Source organism: Bos grunniens, chromosome 15 (assembly GCF_055505025.1).
Source record: "Bos grunniens cultivar Pamir isolate PY7600 chromosome 15, Bosgru_T2T1.0, whole genome shotgun sequence".
In the NCBI taxonomy this organism is placed as follows: domain Eukaryota; kingdom Metazoa; phylum Chordata; class Mammalia; order Artiodactyla; family Bovidae; genus Bos; species Bos grunniens.
Window position 1 is genome coordinate 16244274 of NC_141179.1, and position 22182 is coordinate 16266455.

General features: G+C 40.6%; 1 protein-coding gene across 8 annotated transcripts in view; it reads right to left on the bottom strand.

Annotated features, from left to right (window-relative positions):
- Nucleotides 1–11243, bottom strand: part of AMOTL1 (angiomotin like 1) — a 199060-nt gene extending 187817 nt beyond the window's left edge. For 3 of the 8 annotated variants that reach the window (XM_086338993.1, XM_086338985.1, XM_086338984.1), the window contains exon 1: nt 11071–11234. The gene's annotated coding sequence lies outside the window, so the exon portion shown is untranslated. Of the gene's footprint in view, nt 1–11070 lie in introns of all 8 variants that reach the window. The other 5 variants (XM_086338988.1, XM_086338987.1, XM_086338986.1 and 2 more) reach the window with 3 other exon arrangements.
- Nucleotides 11244–22182: the final 10939 nt, after the last annotated feature.

A 22182-nucleotide genomic window follows, 5' to 3' on the forward strand; every position in this document is an offset into this window, starting at 1 on the left:
AAGATTGGAAACAAGGTAAGGGTGCCTGAATCACTATTCATACTCAACATAGTACTGAAAGTTCTAGCCAATGCAATAAGACAAGACAAGGAATAAAAATCATATAGATAGGAAAGGGGAAATTAAAACAATTTCTATCTGTAGATGATATGATGATCTATGTAGAAAATCTCAAAGAATCTATTAATATAAGAAAAAATATCCCAAAACTACTGAGTTCAGAATGATTGCAGTATTTAATATCAACACACAAACATTAATTGTATTTTGAAGAGATATTGATCAAAGTATACATTCAGTTATAAGATGAATAAAATCTAGAGACAGAGTATACAAGGCTTCCCAGGTGGCACTATACATATCTATCTCAAAATGGATTACACACTTAAATGTAAAACTATAAGGCATTTAGAAAAAATAGGAGAAAATCTTTGAAAACTAGGACTAGGCAAAAAGTTTTTATTCTTTCTTCTAAAAGAACAACCTACAAATGAAAATATTGATAAATTAGACTTTGTCAAAATTTAAAACATTTGCTCTTTGAAAGATCTTATTTAGAGGATGAAGTACAAATTTACTGAGTGGGAGAAAATATTCATAAACTACACATCTGGAAAAAAGATATTTACCTAGAATATATAAAGAACTCATGGAACTCAATAGTAAAAAAATCCCCTAAAAAAACTAAAGATCCAATTTAAAAATGGATAAAAGTCATTAATTTGACATCTCATTGAAGAGGATATATAGATGGCAAATAAGTACATAAAAAATATTAAACACTATTAGCCATTGGAGAAATGCAAATTAAAATCACAATGAGATATCACTACCCACCTATCAGAAAGTCTAAAATAAAAAATAGTGATAACACCAATGCTGACAAGGATGCAGAGAAACTCCATGACTTCTACATTGCTAAAAGTAATACAAAACGTTACGGCCACCCAGGAAAATAGTTTGGCAGTTCACCCTAAAACTAGAAATGGGCTTACCATAAGACTCAGATATTGTACTCTCAGGCATTTATCTCAGAGAAATGACAATTTATGTTCATGCAGAAACGTACACACAAATGCTAATAATTTTATTTGTAGTTGCCCAAAACTGGAAACTACCCAGATAGCCTCCAATGGGTAAATGGATGACTAATTAAACAAATTGTACAATTCCACATGCTGAGGAATACTATTCAGCTGTGACAAAAGAATCCACTATTGATACATGCAACAACTTGGATAGGTCTTAAGAAAATCTTGCTGAGTGGAAAAGTCTGTCTCCACCACGTAATTACTGCATGATTGCATTTATATAACGCTTCTGAAATAAAATTATGCAGATGAACAACAGATTAATGGTTTTAAAATGTTAAAGATGAGTGGAGTGGATGCAAAGAGATAGTGAAAGAGAGCCTTGTGGTGATGATAGGGTTTTATATCTGAATTGTTGTGATAGTTACACCACATAGTTACATGATATTAACATCATAAAATGGCATACAGTTATATACATGTACACAAATGAGTTCATGTATAACATAAAATTCTAATAAGGTAGATAGATTGTACAAAGGTCAGTTACCTAGTTTTGATATTGTACCATAGTCATGCAAAATGTAAATATTAGGGAGACTGATTGAAGTGGGCACACACTCATGAATCAATAAATATTTCACTAGAAAAAAAGTTTTGAGAAGTACACAGATCACTTCAGTGATCACGTGAATCACAACCTTTTCTAACTCAATGAAACTATGACCCACGCCACGTAGTGTTACCCAAGACCGACAGGTCATGGTGGAGAGTTCTGACAAAGCATGGTCCACTGGAGAAGGGAATGGCAAACCACTTCAGTATTCTTGTCTTGAGAACCCCATGAATCATATTAAAAGGCAAAAAGAAATGATACTGAAAGATGAACTCCCCAGGTTGGTAGGTTCCCAATATGCTCCTGGAGAAGAATGGAGAAATAACTTCTGAAAGAATGAAGAAATGGAGCCAAAGCAAAAACAACGCCCAGCTGTGGATGTGCCTGGTGATGGAAGTAAAGTCCGATGCTGTAAAGAACAATATTGCATAGGAACTTGGAATGATAGGTCCATGAATCAAGGTAAATTGGGAGTGGTCAAACAGGAGATGGCAAGAGTGAACATTGATATTTTAGGAATCAGTGAACTAAAATGGACTGAGATGGGCAAATTTAATTCAGATGACCATTATATCTACTACTGTGGGCAAGAATCCCTTAGAAGAAATGGAGTAGCCATCATAGGCAACAAAAGAGTCCTAAATGCAGTAATTGGATACGGTCTCAAAAACGACAGAATGATCTTTGTTTGTTTCCAAGGAAAGCCATTCACTATCACAGTGATCCAAGTCTATGCCCCAACCAGTAATGCTGAAGAAGCTGAACGGTTCTTTGAAGACCTGCAAGATCTTCTAGAACTAACACCCAAAAAAGATGTTATTTTCCTCATAGGGGAATGGAATGCAAAAGTAGGAAGTCAAGAAACAACTGGGATAACAGGCAAATTTTGCTTTAGAATACAAAGTGAAGCAGGGCAAAGATTAACAGAGTTTTGCCAAGAGAATGCACTGGTCATAGGAAACACCCTCTTCCAACAACACCAGAGATGACTCTACATATGGACATCACCAGGTGGTCAACACCAAAATCAGATTGCTCTATACAGTCAGCAAAAACAAGACCAGGAGCTGACTGTGGCTCAGATCATGAACTCCTTAATGCCAAATTCAGACTTAAATTGAAGAAAATAGGGAAAACCACTAGACCATTCAGGTATGACCTAAATCAAATCCCTTACAATTATACAGTGGAAGTGGCAAATAGATTCAAGGGATTAGATCTGATACACAGAGGGCCTGAAGAACTATGGACAGAGCTTCATGACATTGTACAGGAGGCAGTGATCAAGACCATCCACAAGAAAAAGAAATGTAAAAAGGCAAAATGGTTGTCTGAGGAGGCCCTACAAATAGCTGAGAAAAGAAGAGAAGCTAAAGGCAATGGAGAAAGGGAAAGATATACCCATCTGAATGCAGAGTTCCAAAGAATAACAAGGGGAGATAAGAAAGCCTTTCTCAGTGATCAATGCAAAGAAATAGAGGAAAACAATAGAATGGGAAAGACTAGCGATCTCTTCAAGAAATTAGAGATACCAAGGGAAAATTTCATGGAAAGATGGGCACAATAAAGAATAGAAATAGTATGGACCTAACAGAAGCAGAAGATATTAAGAAGAGGTGGCAAGAATACATAGAAGAGCTATACAAAATAGATCTTCATGACACAGATAACCACCATAGTGTGATCACTCACCTAGAGCCAGACATCCTGGAATGCAAAGTCAAGTGGGCCTTAGGAAGCATCACTACAGACAAAGCTAGTGGAGGTGATGGCATTCCAGCTGAGCTATTCCAAATCCTAAAAAAGATGATGCTGTGAAATTGCTGCACTCAATATGCCAGCAAATTTGGAAAACTCAGCAGTGTCCACAGAACTGGAAAAGGTCAGTTTTCTTTCCAATCTCAAAGAAAGGCAATGCCAAAGAATGTTCAAACTACTGCACAATTGCACTCATCTTACATGCTAGTAAAGTAATGCTCAAAATTCCCCAAGCCAGCCTTCAACAGTATATGAAACATTAACTTCCAGATGTTCAAGCTGGATTTAGAAAAGGCAGAAGAATTCGAGATCAAATTGCCAACATCTGTTGGATCTTCAAAAAAGCAAGAGAATTCCAGAAGAACTTCTACTTCTGCTTCACTGACTATGCCAAATCCTTTGTGTAAATCACAACAAACTGAAAAATTCTTCAAGAGATGGAAATATCAGACCACCTTACCTGCCTCCTGAGAAATCTGTATGCAAGTCAAGAAGCAACAGTTATAACTGGCCATGGAACAACAGATTAGTTCCAAATTGGGAAAGCAGTATGTCAAGGCTGTATATTGTCATCCTGCTTATTTAACTTATATGCAGAGTCAGTCACTCAGTCAGTTCAGTCACTCAATCGTTTCCGACTCTTTGCGACCCCATGAATTGCAGCACGCCAGGCCTCCCTGTCCATCACCAACTCCCGGAGTTTACCCAAACTCATGTCCATCAAGTCGGTGATACCATCCAACCATCTCATCCTCTGTAGTCCCCTTCTCCTCCTGCCCCCAGTCCCTCCCAGTGTCAGGGTCTTTTCCAATGAGTCAACTCTTTGCATGAGGTGGCCAAAGTATTGGAGTTTCAGCTTCAACATCAGTCCTTACAATGAACACCCAGGACTGATCTCCTTCAGAATGGACTGGTTGGATCTCCTTGCAGTCCAAGGGACTCTCAAGAGTCTTCTCCAACACCACAGTTCAAAAGCATCAATTCTTCAGCACTCAGCTTTCTTTATAGTCCAACTCTCACACCCAGACATGACTGGAAATACCATAGCCTTGATTAGATGGACCTTTGTTGACAAAGTATTGTCTCTGCTTTTTAATATGCTATATTGGTTGGTCGTAACTTTCATATGCAGAAGTACATCATGCTAAATGCCAGGCTGGATGAAGTATAAGCCGGAATCAAGAATGCTCGGAGAAATATCAATAACCTCAGATATGCAGATGACACCACCCTTATGGCAGAAAGCAAAGTGGAACTGAAGAGCCTCTTGATGAAAGTGAAAGAGGAGAGTGAAAAAGCTGATTTAAAGCTCAATACTCAAAAAACTAAGATAATGTCATCTGTTCCCATCAATTCATGGCAAATAGATGGGTAAACAATGGAAACAGTGTCAGACTTTATTTTCCTGGGCTCCAACATCACTGTGGAGGGTTCAGGATGGGGAGCACATGTATACCTGTGATGGATTCATTTTGATGTTTGGCAGAACTAATACAATTATGTGGAGTTTGGAAATAAAATAAAATTAAAAAAAAAAAAAAAAAAAAAAGAATCTGCCTGCAATGCAGGAGAACTGGGTTCGATTCCTGGGTTGGGAAGATTGTCTGTAGAAGGGAATGCCAACCCAGTCCAGTAATCTTGCCTGGAGAATTCCATGGACAGAGAGGCCTGGTGGCTACAGTTCATGGGGTCGCAAAGCGTTGAACACGACTGAGAATCTAACACTTTCACTTTTTCATTTCATTCACAAAGTATAAATAAAGCAGGAGAACTTAACACTCACACTTTGCTCTCAAGAATCATGTTATCCTTCACCTTGATTTTCCTACCAAAGTGATGGCATCTGTGAAATGGTCTTGACATTTCTGTAGCACCTTGGGCTCAGGATTCCTGCAAAGTCACCCAGACTTATTAAATAGGATGCTTAGAATAATGAGTTAAGATGTATTGATTGTTGAACTGCTCAACTTCTATGCAGTAGAAGGTCAGAAGATGACTCATGAAAAAATAAGAAAATATTATTTTAGCTTATATTGCTTAAGATACAGGAGAAATAATGCACAGTCATGCTTTTAAAGCCTTTGGAAATACATTTGGGAGAAAATAAGAAAAAACATTGGTGGTAGATTAAATAGTCAGAATATAGATAGTTGGTCTGTGTTAAGTACTCATTGAACACTTATCCTGGCCATCTGTGGTGTGACTGGTTGACAGTCTCTGGTCTTGCCAGGAGCCTGTGGCTTTGGGACTTGTGACAGCAGTAAAGCATAGGACTCTAACACTGTCACTACTGATGGGTTGACTGCTGTTCATTCAGCACCAGGTGTTAAACATCATCTCAGTTAATTATCATGAGAACTTTATGAGATGGTATTATTATCCAGCTTTTAAAGATGAAGAAACGGAGAAGACAGCCATGAAAAAGAACAAAGCAATGCCATTTGCAGCAACATGAATAGACTTAGAGATTATCATACTGAGTGAAGTAAGACAGACAAATATCATATGATATCACTTATATGCAGAAACTAAGAAAGGGCATGAACTTATTTACAAAACAGAAATAGAATCACAGATGTAGAGAACAAATTTATGGTTACCAAAGGGGATGAGGGAGGGATAATTCAGGAGTTTGGGATTAACATGTACACACTACTATATATATAATAAAACAGATAAGCAATAAGGTCCTACTGTATAGCACAGTGGAGAAGGCAATGGCACCCCACTCCAGTACTCTTGCCTGGAAAATCCCATGGACGGAGGAGCCTGGTAAGCTGCAGACCATGGGGTCGTGAAGAGTCGGACACGACTGAGTGACTTCACTTTCACTTTTCCCTTTTATGCATTGGAGAAGGAAATGGCAACCCACTCCAGTGTTCTTGCCTGGAGAATCTCAGGGACGGAGGAGCCTGGTGGGCCACCATCTATGGGGTCGCACAGAGTCGGACACGACTGAAGCGACTTAGCAGTATAGCACAGGGAGCTATATTCAGTATCTTATAATAACCTATAATGGAAAAGATTCTGAAAAAGAAGATACATATATAGATGTTGGAATAACTGAATCACTTTGCTGTATACTTGAATCTAACACAACATTATGAATCAACTACTGTACTTCAGTAGAAAGAAAGGGACTGAGAAGAGAGATGTCTATATCCTTTCCAAGGTCAGCCAAGTAGAAAATGTCAGAATCCAGATTGGAACCCAGGTCACGTGATTTCAAAACCCATGCTTTGACTACTAATCCCTGTGTCCAGACGAGAGCGTGTTTGTAAATCCTCGTCTTAGTTGCTCTTTTCTAAGGGTCTCACTTGCTTTCCCCCAGGGCTCTGGGCATTTTCTCAAATTCATGTTTTTTCTGCCTGTTTTTCCCAGCAAATTTCAGGTGGAGGATGGAGCAGAGCTCAAAGAGCAGGTGAGGGAGCCCTTCCAGCAGAGCTTTGTATGCATGGAGTTAGATTCCGAAGTGATGGGGCAGATGGCAAGAGGAGAGAGAGAGACAGAATTCTTTCACTGATTTGGCTATAAGGGTAAAACTAGGTAGTAAAGTAATTGAGTCTCTTTGGCAAGCTTTTAAAAAATAATATGCTAAATTTTTATTTTATTCATTCTATTTATTTTTGGCTTCCCTGGGTCTTCACTGCTACATGGGGGTTTTCCCTAGTTTCAGCGAGCAGGGGCTACTCCTTAGTTTCAGTAAACGGGCTTCTCATTGCAGTGGTTTCTCTTGCTGCAGATACAGGCTTTAGGGCACACGAGCTCAGTAGTTGTAGTGAATGGGCCTGGGTGTCCCGTGGCATATGGAATCTTTTCGAATCAAGGATCAAACCCATGTCCCCTACATTGGCAGGTGGATTCTTAACCACTGGACCACCAGGCAAGTTCTCTCAGGCCTTTTTAATCAAAACGTTTTCTCCCTTAGTGATCTGAGGCCTAGACTTCTGCTGCCGCTGCCAAGTCGCTTTAGTCGTGTCCGACTCTGTGTGACCCAAGAGACGGCAGCCCACCAGGCTCCCCCATCCCTGGGATTCTCCAGGCAGAGGCCTGAGACTACACGTGGACAAAGAATTCTTTGGATAGACCCCTCTAGACCTCCAACACTCGTGGAGGCTTAATCTAGGCTGGCTTCTGCATAAGCAAGAATACATACCACCTTGTTCCAGTTATTTTTGCTGTGTAACAAACACCTCTAAACTCAGAGGATATGAATTGTCACATCTCTCAGGATGCGGTGGGGTGAGTGGGCTGAGCTGACTGGCTCTCCCTCAGGGTCTCCTATACAATGTAGTCAGACAGTGGCTGAGTCTGGAGTCATCTGAGGGGTTTTTTCCTGTAACCTAAGTGTGGATGGCTGGAAAATCTGGAGCAGGTTGGGTTTCTGTCCATGGAGCCTCTCCATGTAGTTAGCTTGGGCCTTCTCAGGGTGTAATGGTCTGAGTCACCAGCAGTCACGCATCGGGGCTGGCTTGTACAAACTTGTAAGAATTGATTCTATGTATTTCTTTCCAACTCTTGCTTTCAGTGCTGTCACTCTGGTGGCTTGAAATCAGCCACGGTGGGAGGGAATATTTATATCATGAAAACTGGTAAATAGTGCAAATCAGGGGGATTCCCCAACCCCCATAGATCCAGGTTACCAGCACATGATTTTATATGGTGGTTGGCTTCCCCTAGAGTGAATATGCCAAGAAAGCCAGGAGGAGGCTGCAAGGCTTCTGAGAACCTATCTATGGATGCTCCCATAGTTCACTCTCTTTTTATCCTATTGATCATCAAGTCCTTAAGGCTATGCCTGATTCAAGAAGAGGAGAATTACCCATGTCGCATGGAAGAGTAGCAAAGAAATTGTATAATAGAGGAGCCAGCACAGAATAGGCATTCAACAAGTGTTTGATAATGAATGAATGAGCAAAGTCACTTAAACTCTAATCTGTATCTCCTTAAATCACCCTGAATGTGTAGAGCCTTCTGGAAAGTTTTACATCAACATCAGAGAGGCCAGTGACCTTTAAGTCCCCAAAGAGCCTAACTCTAACACTGCTTGATATAAATCTATTTACACTGTCTGCCAGTATTCACAGACCTGTTTACTCAAGCCCATCCCACTTACGTGCTCAACTGGGACTGTACACATGACAATGGCAGATTGCTTGTTTTATTGATGTTTTCACGCTAGGTACGTTTGCTCTACCTCTCTAAGTAAATTGCAGATTCCTTGAGAGCGTTCACATGTATTTCTTTGCCATTTCTTCTCCCCACCTTACCAAAACTAGATAATCATACATACACATACACTTGGATACTTATATGATAATTAGAGGTTATAAGCCTTAAAGGAGAAGGAAAGAAGGAAAGAACTAAAAGCTCTCAATGGCTGTGTTTCATAAATGTTCTCATTTAACTCATATTCATCCCAGTGAAGTAGGCATTATTATTTCCATTTCATAACTGAGGAAAATGAGTCTCAAGAAAATTTAACCAATTTGGTCAAATCCACACTAGGAAGTAGGGAGCTAGGATTCCGACCTAGACCTGCATGGGTCCAAGGCCAGAGCTTTATGTGTTCTTTCCCATTGAAATATACACTCCCATCTCCCGCTACTTCTCTTTGCCCCCCACCTTGAAGTAGTCACAAAAAGTCATAGAAATGCTAATGTTTTTAAACCCCAGATAGACTAATAGCTGTTTCAAGTTCTGCTTTTGTAAGAAACGTCCTTAAAAAGCTTGGGAGAGGACTTCCCTGGTGGCACAATGGATAAGAATCTGCCTGCCAGTGCAGGGGACGTGGGTTTGATCCCTGATCCAGAAAGATTCCACATGCTGCAGAGCAAGAGTCCATGTGCTACAAATACTGAGCCGGTATGCCACAAATACTGAAGCCTGCGCGCCGTAGAACCACACACCACAACTACTGAGCCCGCATGCTGCAATGACTGAGGCCTGAACACCTAGAGCCTGTGCTCCGCAACAAGAGAAACCACCACAATGAGAAGCCTGGATGCTGCAACGAAGAGTAGTCCCCGCTCACCGCAACCAGAGAATGCCCTTGGGCAGCAACAAAGATCCAGTGCAACCAAAAGTGAAAATAAAGTATTAATTAAAAAAACCTCTAATGTTTAAAAAGGAAAAAAATCAGCTTGGGATAGCAAGAAGCTTAAAGTGTCTTACACTAGGAAGGGAGTGAGTCCAAGAGGTCAGCTAAGCAGCTCTTACAATAATTCAGGCAAAAAGCATTGATGGGATGGACGAAGGTAAGAGTGGAGGGATGAGAAGGTGTGAAAAGTTTTGAAAACTATTAGGAAGACAGATCAACTGACTAATGATGGTTTGGATCATGCAGGTGCTGTTCAGTCATAGAATCACCGCTATGGCTGCTCTGGGAGAATGAGGCTGGAGAAAGGAAGCCAGGATGGGAGGTTTCCGTATTTGTGGAGAAGATGATAAGGGCTGAAAGTAGTCGTGGAAGTGGGAGAGAGGATGGATCTAGAAAGAACAAGGAAGAAGAATCTACGGGACGTGCCACCAAGCTAGACGTGGGAATGTGAGGGTGAAGGAGGGGTCCAGGGTGAAGTCCAGAAATCTGTTGCAGACAGCCGGGTGTTTTTCACAGAGGTGGGGGGCACAGGGCTGGGGGGAGGGGGGCAGCTTTCAGGCAAAGATGGATTCTGAATGTGCCAGGTTTGAGGTGAATGTGTAAGCTGGCACTGGCAGCCAGAATGCAATTACATTTAAAACAAAACAAGCCTCTCTTATCTCAGTGAGATTCTTTGTCTCCTTCAGAGGCTGTGGGTGAAAGCACTGAAGCCTGTGTGACGCAGGGTTCTGCGTCAGGTCATAAAGCAACTCTGCAATTCTCAATGTTTTCACTTTATAGTGGTTCAACTCTATCTCAAAAGCCATTTATCACCCAGTAGGGGCCTCTGTCATCACCATGATGTCTTTATCGAGAATTCCAAACTCATAGGAGCAGTATGATTCGATCAGCGGTAGTGACTCACATAACTCATAGAAAGTGTGGCAAGGAGGTTTCAGCGGCCCCTAGGGCCACAGGTTGGCCATACACACACACACACACACACACACACACCCCCCATAGGTTAAAACTCGCATGGACAGGCTCAAAGACATTTTTGCTCACTTCTGTCCCACAAAAGAGCACTGGCATTGTTTACACAAGGCCCCTGCATGTCAGGACAGGGAGTCTGGCCCTTTGTGCCTGCTACAGAGGAAGAAGGGAAGCATTCAAGCGGGTGAATGAGCAGATGAAGACTCTCCACGGAGCTACTGCTTTTCCCGCACATGAACTTTCATCACGAAACCCTCTACCCCAAATCCAAAGCGAGTTGTTAGGAAGGCAAATTGCATAGGGTCTCCCAGCTCAAGGAGACTACTTGTAGTTGCTTCCTCAGTGTATTCACTGTGCTGGTGTTAGGACACCCGAAACCAAGCCTGGGTTAAACTCCCATGCCCGTTGCAGTGCGAGTTAAGTGGTCACCCGGCTCAGGGCCTGCCAGCCCACCAGGTGGGGACCAGCTGCCTGAGAACCAACTGCCCTCCTCATTCAGAATGTCCTTTGACCCAACTCCAACTTTACCCAGAGAGGCCCCCGTCAAATCAAGCTTTCTTGCATGGAAACCCTCTAAAAAGGAGCTTCCTTACCTGAGAGAAGGTCCCGGTGCCTGGCTGTGGGAAAAAAAAAACCTAAAAAACCAAGTTCCAGCAGACGTGACAGGGACTCATAGAGCAGATCTGTTGCTTTTAAAAGAAGAAAGGTGACTTCATCCCTGGTGCCGTGGTGTTTAGAAGAGCAGTGAATGCTGCCTGACTGAGCCAACTCGGCCTCACCAGCGATGACTCCATCCAAACTATGCAGCCACTGCCCAGACATGCTCAGCCTTCAGAAGGTGGATCGCTGGAATCTGACTTGCCCCGGCATTTTCAGAAAGTTTCAGAAAGTCCGGAAACATCAATCGCCTTCACTGGCACCAGGGGTAGGGAAACCACACACTTATTTCCCCCCGAGTCATATTATTATCTCCCAAGAATCCAACACTCTAGGGAAGGAAAACAGGTATTTAAACTTCTGAGAGGTAGCAATTCTTGGGGAAGAAGGGGAGAGAGAAGAATGAAAATCTTTCAAGCAGGATGCGCGTGGGGGACAGTAAGAAGCTGGAAACAATCACTGTGCTAAGAGGTTTGCAGATCTAGTGGGTTTGTGAGCCTTCAAAGGTGACAAATAGGTGATGGCCTGGACTTCAGGAGGGAAAGTATCTAGTTCAACAAAAGGAATGTGTCACTGTAAGAAAGGAAAGATGGTAGTCTTTCTTTTTTTTTTTTAAGGACTGTTGTGAACTTGAATTATCACTGGAAAACTGCAGCTAAGGTAATTTGTTAATAATACAAATGGTGGTAACACTTGGTCTAGAAGACATGACCTCTGATTTCTCTTTTTCTTTCTTTTAAAATTTTATTTTGTGTTGGGGTATAGCCAATTAACAATGTTGTGATAGTTTCAGGTGAACAGCGAAGGGACTCAGCCATACATATGCATTTATTCATTATCCTTCAAACTCCCCTCCCATCCACGCTGCCACATACCATTGAGCAGAGTTCCGTGTGCTATACAACAGGTCTTTGTTGGTTATCTATTTTAAATATAGCTGTGTGTACATGAGAGAAATGGTTGTAATGGTAATGGTATGGACGAAATGAACTTGAGTTTAAACTTGGGGAAAAGGTGACAGTCTTTTAAATGAAGGTGACGTATTTTCATTTTCTTTTTATTGAATGTGGTACCACTCAGTCCATTTGGGATCATCTGTAACATTTATGCATCAGCTTATAACAAGCCCACATTCCACCAAGCTCTGGGAAGAGACATTTATTTAAGTCAGGAGTTGTCTCTTTATATGTCAAAGGTAAGACTGAAGCAATGGGATTTGGAACGTGGAATTCAAGGCCACATCAAGCTACCTAGTAAGCTGGGTGCCTCTGCCTGATGCCACGTCCTTGGGTTAAACTTTGGGCAGAACTTCTGGCTGTGATGCCAGGATAAGACATGGTAATGCCAGTGACCTCCGTTGGAAGTAGGGCAGAGCTTAGCAGCTGGCTGCCTTCCCTCTCACGTCTGTACTTTAGGAGAGTGTACGGTGACTTTGGGTCACTACACACATGTCCAGTTTCTTTTTTTTTTTTTTTTCCAGTTTCTTGCTGAACTATTTTGAGGCTTTGGGGAATCTTCCTGTGTCAAGTTTCACTCCAGAGAGGATAAAACAAGAAAAAAAAAAATGTTCTTTCTATTGAAATGAAGACATTCAGTTCCAACATTAGAAATGAGTTTTTGAATTCAGAGATTTAAGCAATGTCAACATGGCCTTATAGAAGAAACTTGCAAATCTCTTGGTTGGGGTGTAAACATTCAGAGTAGAAGATGAGCAGAGTTTCATTAATGATAAAGTCAAAAAAGGGCAGAAACTACTTTTATTTGGTTTATCACAGACTCCTCATATCCTTGCACAGAGAGTAGTACATAGTAAGTGCCCAGTAGCCAGAGAGTAAATGGTGTCTGACAATCCCTTCTGTTCCAGATTTTTAGAACAGATCCGTCGAGGATCTTTTTTTTTTTTTTTAATTGAAGCATAATGGACATACAATAGCAAGTAGTTTTGTATGTGTTCATCATAGTGTACATCATTGTGATTTGATATTTATATGCATTAAGAATTCTTAAATTCCCTATCTGGTAAGCAAGGCAATTGCAGAGCGCGTGAACCAATGGGTCTTATGAAATGCAAGAGGCACTTTGTCCTTTGCTTTGTCTTAGTCCCCAGGTTCATTGCCACAGTTAGAACAGAGCAAAGAAAGCCAATTTCTGGACCCAGGAGCCTGCTTTGTAACCCTGTTTCCCTCTACATCAAGTAGACTCCGGTGTCTTTCCTCAGGCCCAGGACTCCATCTCACAGGCAATCTGCCAATTCTCCTCAGTTTTCTTTTGTTCTCAACACTCTAATATAGAATGTTCAAACTTACAGCTATGTTGAAAGAATTTTAGAGTGAACACCCAAATACATACCACGTAGTTTCTTCAACTGACATGTTACAGTATTTGCTTTATTATATATTAATTCTCTACACATTCAGCAGCTAATTAACTTTGTTAACTACATTTCGAAGAAAGTTCCAGACATTAATACATTCCCCCAAATACTTCAACGTTATTAATCAGAGTTCAAAATTTGTTTACAATTCTTTTATCTCTTTTCAGATGAAAATCTTGTACTGTGCAATGCAAAAACTGTCAGTATATCATTCAATGAGTTCCTATAAATGCATACACCTTTGCAGCCCAGATCCTATCAAAAAACAGAACATGGACCATCACCCTAGAAAGTTTCCCAGCAAACTCTTACCTTAACACTCCTAGAGAGATCCAACCTTCTCATATTCTACCAGATATCAATTTTACCTATTCTAGTACTTCATATAAATAAAAGCATACAATTTGTATTCTTTTGTGGAATTTGTGTTCACTCAGCATGTTTTGAGATTCGTCTGTCCATGTTGTTGGTTTCTTTTCTTTGATGAATAGTATTTTACTGTATAACCCCACATCCAAGGAGCCGTGGCTGCGCGGGCGCAGGAGGGCCTAGAGGAGCTATCCCACATTGAAGGTCAGGAAGGGCAGCGGTGAGGAGATACCCCTCGTCCAAGGTAAGGAGCAATGGCTGCGCTTTGCTGGAGTAGCCGTGAAGAGATACCCCACGCCCAAGGTAAGGGCAAACACACTGAAACCATACTCACAGAAAACTAATCAATCTAATCACACTAGGACCACAGCCTTGTCTAACTCAATGAAATTAAGCCATGCCCGTGGGGCAACCCAAGATGGGCGGTCATGGTGGAGAGATTTGGCAGAATGTGGTCCCCTGGAGAAGGGAATGGCAAACCACTTCAGTATTCTTGCCTTGAGAACCCCATGAACAGTATGAAAAGGCAAAATGATAGGAAAATGAAAGAGGAACTCCCCAGGTCAGTAGGTGCCCACTATGCTACTGGAGATCAGTGGAGAAATAACTCCAGAAAGAATGAAGGGATGGAGCCAAAGCAAAAACAATACCCAGCTGTGGATGTGACTGGTGATAGAAGCAAGGTCCGATGCTGTAAAGAGCAATATTGCATAGGAACCTGGAATGTCAGGTCCATGAATCAAGGCAAATTGGAAGTGGTCAAACAAGAGATGGCAAGAGTGAATGTCGACATTCTAGGAATCAGCGAACTGAAATGGACTGGAATGGGTGAATTTAACTCAGATGACCATTATATCTATGACTGCGGGCAGGAATCCCTCAGAAGAAATGGAGTGGCCATCATGGTCAACAAAAGAGTCCGAAATGCAGTACTTGGATGCAATCTCAAAAACGACAGAATGATCTCTGTTTGTTTCCAAGGCAAACCATTCAATATCAGAGTAATCCAAGTCTATGCCCCAACCAGTAATGCTGAAGAAGCTGAAGTTGAACGGTTCTATGAAGACCTACAAGACCTTTTAGAATTAACACCAAAAAAGATGTCCTTTTCATTATAGGGGACTGGAATGCAAAAGTAGAAAGTTAAGAAACACCTGGAGTAACAGGCAAATTTGGCCTTGGAATATGGAATGAAGCAGGGCAAAGACTAATAGAGTTTTGCCAAGAAAATGCACTGGTCATAAAAAACACCCTCTTCCAACAACACAAGACAAGACTCTACACATGGACATCACCAGATGGTCAACACCGAAATCAGATTGATTATATTCTTTGCAGCCAAAGACGGAGAAGCTCTATACAGTCAGCAAAAACCAGACCAGGAGCTGACTGTGGCTCAGACCATGAACTCCTTATTGCCAAATTCAGACTTAAATTGAAGAAAGTAGGGAAAACCACTAGGCCATTCAGGCATGACCTAAATCAAATCCCTGATGATTAAACAGTGGAAGTGAGAAATAGATTTAAGGGCCTAGATCTGATAGATAGAGTGCCTGATGAACTATGGAATGAGGTTCGTGACATTGTACAGGAGACAGGGATCAAGACCATTCCCATGGAAAAGAAATGCAAAAAAGCAAAATGGCTGTCTGGGGAGGCCTTACAAATAGCTGTGAAAAGAAGAGAAGTGAAAAGCAAAGGAGAAAAGGAAAGATATAAGTATCTGAATGCAGAGTTCCAAAGAATAGCAAGAAGAGATAATAAAGTCTTCTTCAGCGATCAATGCAAAGAAATAGAGGAAAACAACGGAATGGGAAAGGCTAGGGATCTCTTCAAGAAAATCAGAGATACCAAAGGAACATTTCATGCAAAGATGAGCTCGATAAAGGACAGAAATGGTATGGACCTAACAGAAGCAGAAGATATTAAGAAGAGATGGCAAGAATACACAAAAGAACTGTACAAAAAAGATCTTCACGACCCAGATAATCACGATGGTGTGATCACTGACCTAGAGCCAGACATCCTGGAATGCGAAGTCAAGTGGGCCTTAGAAATCATCACTACAAACAAAGCTAGTGGAGGTGATGGAATTCCAATTGAGCTCTTTCAAATCCTGAAAGATGATGCTGTGAAAGTGCTGCACTCAATATGCCAGCAAATTTGGAAAACTCAGCAGTGGCCACAGGACTGGAAAAGGTCAGTTTTCATTCCAATCCCAAATAAAGGCAATGCCAAAGAATGCTCAAACTACTGCACAATTGCACTCATCTCACACGCTAGTAAAGTAATGCTCAAAATTCTCCAAGCCAGGCTTCAGCAATATGTGAACCGTGAACTTCCTTATGTTCAAGCTGGTTTTAGAAAAGGCAGAGGAACCAGATATCAAATTGCCAACATCCGCTGGATCACAGAAAAAGCAAGAGAGTTCCAAAAAAACATCAAATAGATAATAAGAATAGAAATAGAAAATAAATAAAGCAGAAATACTGCTTTATTGACTATGCCAAAGCCTTTGACTGTGTGGATCAGAATAAATTGTGGAAAATTCTGAAAGAGATGGGAATACCAGACCACTTGATCTGCCTCTTGAGAAATCTGTATGCAGGTCAGGAAGCAACAGTTAGAACTGGACATGGAACAACAGACTGCTTCCCAATAGGAAAAGGAGTTCGTCAAGGCTGTATATTGTCACGTTTATTTAACTTATATGCAGAGTACATCACGAGAAATGCTGGACTGGAAGAAACACAAACTGGAATCAAGATTGCTGGGAGAAATATCAATAACCTCATATATGCAGATGACACCACCCTTATGGCAGAAAGTGAAGAGGAACTCCAAAGCCTCTTGATGAAAGTGAAAGAGGAGAGTGAAAAAGTTGGCTTAAAGCTCAACATTCAGAAAACGAAGATCATGGCATCCGGTCCAACCACTTCATGGGAAATAGGTGGGGAAACAGTGGAAACAGTGTCAGACTTTATTTTTGGGGGCTCCAAAATCACTGCAGATGGTGACTGCAGCTATGAAATTAAAAGACGCTTACTCCTTGGAAGGAAAGTTATGACCAACCTAGATAGCATATTCAAAAGCAGAGACATTACTTTGCCAACAAAGGTCCGTCTAGTCAAGGCTATGGTTTTTCCAGTGGTCATGTATGGATGTGAGAGTTGGACTGTGAAGAAGGCTGAGTGCTGAAGAATTGATGCTTTTGAACTGTGGTGTTGGAGAAGATGCTTGAGAGTCCCTTGGACTGCAAGGAGATCCTACCAGTCCATTCTGAAGATCAGCCCTGGGATTTCTTTGGAAGGAATGATGCTAAAGCTGAAACTCCAGTACTTTGACCACCTCATGAGAAGAGTTGACTCATTGGAAAAGACTCTGATGCGGGGAGGGATTGGGGGCAGGAGGAGAAGGGGACGACAGAGGATGAGATGGCTGGATGGCATCACTGACTCGATGGACGTGAGTCTGAGTGAACTCCGGGAGTTGGTGATGGACAGGGAGGCCTGGCGTGCTGCGATTCATGGGGTCACAAAGAGTCGGACATGGCTGAGCAACTGATCTGATCTGATCTGATTTTACTGTATGAATATGCCAAACTTTTTCAAGTTTCCTGTTCATGGACACTGAGTCCTCAAGTTTGGGGCTATTATGAATAAAGCTCACATGAACATATTTTAACCAACTTTTTGTGGACATTCATTTGTTTAGGTTCAGTTCAGTCACTCAGTCATGTCGGACTCTGTGACCCCATGGACTGCAGCACACCAGGCCTCCCTCTTATTCCCCTGGGTAAATATCTAGGAATAGAATTGCTGGGTCTTAAAATTGTTGTGCAGTCGCTCAATCATATCTGGCTCTTTGCAACCCCATGAACTGCAGTACACCAAGCTTCCTTCTTCTTCACCATCTCCCAGTTGTCCATTTAGTTGGTGATGCCATCCAATCATCTCATCCTCTGTGGTCCCCTTCTCCTCCTACCTTCAATCTTTTCCAACATCACAATCTTTTCCAACATCACAATCTTTTCCAAGGAGTCAGCTCTTCACATCACTTGGCCAAAGTACTGGCTTCGGCTTAAGTCCTTCCAGTGAATATTCAGGGTTGATTTCCTTGCAGTCCAAGGGACTCTCAAGAGTCTTCTCCAACACCACAGTTTGAAAGGATCAATTCTTTGGGTCTTAAAATAGGTGTGTATTTAATTTATATGAAACTGGAAGATCTTTCCTAATGTCTTGACCATTTTTTCCTGTCTACAAACCATGTACAAGAGTTCTAGTTGCTTTGCATTCTTCTGACAACACTTGGTGCTGTCAGTTAAATTTTAGCCCTGTTGGTGCATGTGGAATGGTACCTCACTGTGGCTCAATTTGTAGGTCCTTGATGACTAAAAAGTTGAACACCTTTTCATGTGCCTGTTGGCCATTCATTTACCATCTTTTATGAAGTGTCTGTTCAAATCTTTTGGCCATTTAAAAATTGTCATTTTATTACTGAGTTTTAGGATCATTTTGTATATTCAGAATACCAGTTCTTTCTCTGACATGTTTTGCTGATATCGTCTCCTGCCCTATGGCTTGCCTATACATTTTATTAATGATGTTTCTTCTGATAAACAAAGTCTTGATTTTGATTAAGTGAAGATTTTTTTTTTTGCTTTTGTTTCCCCCCACCACCCCCACCCCAAGTCATGAAGATAATCTGCTATGTTTCTTCTAGAAGTTTTATAGCTCTGGCTTTTATATTCAGATCCATGGTCAATCACAAATTGATTTTTGTGAATAGTATGATTTAGGGCAAGACTGATTTGTTTCCATATGAATACATAATCATTTCAACACCATTTATTCCTTTTCTAACAGGGTTATTTTAACACCTTTGTCAAAAATAAAATAAATATCTAAATATGGATCTATTTCTGGACTCTATTCTGTTTTACTCATCTATTGATCCTTGTGCCAGCACTGCACTGTCTTGATTATTGTAGCTTCAGGGTAAGTCTTGAATCGAGTAGAATAAGTCTACACCTTTGACTTCTTTTTCTCAAACCTTCTATTAACATTCTAAATTCCTTACTTTTCTACAGAAATTTTAGAATCAGCTTGTCAATTTTGACTAAAAAGCATACTAGGATTATGATTAGGATTGTAATGAATCCATAGTTCAATTTAGTAATTGCTGTCTTAACAATACTGAATCTTTCAATCCATTCATGTAGTATATTTCTCCATTTAGTTACATCTTCAATTTCTCTCAGCATTTTGTTGATTTTCTCTTTGTCATTGATTTTTAGCAGTTTGACTATGATATGCATAAAGGTTTTTATCTTTGTTTTGCTTGTTTTTGATATTAATCTTTCTTGGCATTTTTTGAAGTTTTAGAGTCTATAAATATTTGTCTTTTCCCAAATTTATAAACTTTTCACCTGTTATTTATTCAAATACTTTTCTGTGTTGTTCTTTCTCTCCTCTCCTTTTGGGACTTCAATTATATGCATATAAGACATTTTGATATTGCTGCAAGGATCTATGAGTCTCTGTACATTTACTACATCTCTGTTCCTCAGTTTGAATCATTTCTTATCATCTGTCTTCTAGCTCACCAACTTTTTGTTCTTTCATTTCACACACTGAATTTTTATCTCAGAAGTTTATTTTCCAGTTCTTATGTTTTCATTTGATTTATAAAAATAATTTCTATTTATCTGCTAAGATTTTCTATATTTTCCTTCATTATAGACATTTTCCTTTACATACTTGAGCATACTTACAATAACTTCTTTAAAATTCTTGTTGGTTAATTTTCATCATGCAAATTGTCTTAGATGTTGGTCTCTGGTGATTGTTTTTTCTTTTTAAAATAAGTCATGTTTTCCTATTTTGTTATATGTTGAATAGTTTTGGAGTGTATTCTGGTCTTTAAGAATGACATGCTGTAGAAAGTCTGGATTCTATATTGCTCTTCTGATGAATACTAACTTTTCTTTATTCAAATATTTAAAGTGGCTGAACTCAAACTACAAAACTCTATCTCCCCTGTAGTAGCTAGAATTTTAATTCAGTTCTTTTAGTTTAGCTGGGACTTTTAAAGTCTTCTTCTTTTGTATATGGTTCACAATTAGCCATAGATCTGGGCAGAATTTATCCATAGAGTGTAGGGCTTCCCTTCTGCCCTGTTTATGACAGACAGGGCCCTATTCTTAGGCTAAAAGCTGAAAATCAGGGAACTTAACCCATGCCGTTCTCTTCTTCCAATGGCTCAGTCTCCTGTATTTTTTTTTTTTTTTTTTCCTCTTAGGACCTTCAGTTAGACATTTTTACATTTTGTCCAGGGCTTATATTTGTTATCTATAAGATGGATGATCCAAAAGGAGCTACATGGCCATAACATTCCATTACCTTTTGAGTCACCTAGTTTACCTTCAACAAGATAATTCATAGCTCTTTCCTGGGGTACTACTAATGTTTTATTTCAAGTACTACCTCAGGTTCAATGATTATGTTGAAATGGATACTGAGTTACAGCAGAAAAGTGTGACATAATCAATAAGCAAAGGAGGGGAGGTGTAAGCTGGATGTTTACAATTTCTGTTATGGTTATTTACAAAACAATATAATACTCAGCTGTTTGTACCTACCAGAACATCTTCCTGAAGTTTGTACTTACTTGTTTGACTGTTAATCTTCTCTGTTAAATTATAAACTTCCCGAGAGCAGGGATTTGTATTTGCAAAATTCACATTTATATGACCAGTGTCTGTCATCTGGAATATAGCATGTTCTCAATAAATATTAGCTAAGTGAATGAGAGTAGTGTGTGATGAGGACCCATTCCAACTTACAAGTTATCATTGTTAGCAATCTATCTCTGAAAAAAGTGGACCATTTAGAAATACCTAATTCAGGTTTTATTCTTCCCAGGTGGCTCTAGTGGTAAAGAACCTGCCTACCAATACAGGAGACATAAGAAACGCAGGTTCAACCCCTGTGTCAGGAAGATCCCCTGGAGGTGGGTACGGCAACTGACTCCAGTATCCTTCAGTGGAAAATTGCATGGACAGAGGAACCTGGTGGACTACAATCCACGGGGTTGCCGAAGAGCTGGACTTGACTGAAATGACTTAGCACAGCACAGCACAATCCAGTTTCATTTTTACCTTAGTCTTACTTTTTGAAATTATGTAACCAATGTGGAGAAATAGAGAACACAGATCAGCAAAAATAAAATAAATCAACAAACCCCATTTTTTTTCCCTTCACAGACATACCATTTTAATCATTTTTTTCCACATAGCTTTTTATTATCCTTCAGTTTTGCTTCTCAGCCTTGGGTGCATATTCTAATTCTCTGGGCAACTTTGATAAGTGATAATGTTCATATCACATCCAGGACCAATTTAATCACATTCTCAGGGACTGGACTCAGGAATTAGTACTATTTTTAATTTCCAAGATGATGCCAATATGCAATTAAGAGGACCCAAAGATGTCCCAGCTGGGACTATCAGAGGTTTTTCAGATCTTATTTTCTGTCTCCTAGATGATGCAGTCCCTGTCTTCCAGGAGACTTCAAACTAGGCAAGACTTGAAGCAATTAAATATGAAACAAGTAGAAATCAAAACATCAAAGATACATAATCAAGTGCTAATCTGCATAGAAGCCGTTAAGTTAAATGTGCCTGGACAGACATTCCTGAGTGACAGCAAAAGTGGACTCACCTGTACTTCTTACTTCTTGGCTGGGAGCCCTGCCAGTTACATCAAGGGACTCTCCTCCATCTATAAAGTTTTGGTGAAATGGGCACAGTTCAGTTCAGTTCAGTTCAGTTGCTCAGTCGTGTCCGACTCTTTGCAACCCTATGAATAGCGGCACACCAGGCCTCCCTGTCCATCGCCATCTCCCGGAGTTCACTCAAACTCACGTCCATCGAGTCAGTGATGCCATCCAGCCATCTCATCCTCTGTCGTCCCCTTTTCCTCCTGTCCTCAATCCCTCCCAGCATCAGAGTCTTTTCCAATGAGTCAACTCTTCTCAAGAGGTGGCCAAAGTACTGGAGTTTCAGCATTAGCATCATTCCTTCCAAAGAAATCCCAGGGCTGATCTCCTTCAGAATGGACTGGTTGGATCTCCTTGCAGTCCAAGGGACTCTCAAGAGTCTTCTCCAACACCACAGTTCAAAAGCATCAATTCCTCGGCATTCAGCTTTCTTAACAGTCCAACTCTCACATCCATACATGACCACTGGAAAAACCATAGCCTTGACTAGCCGGACCTTTGTTGGCAAAGTAATGTCTCTGCTTTT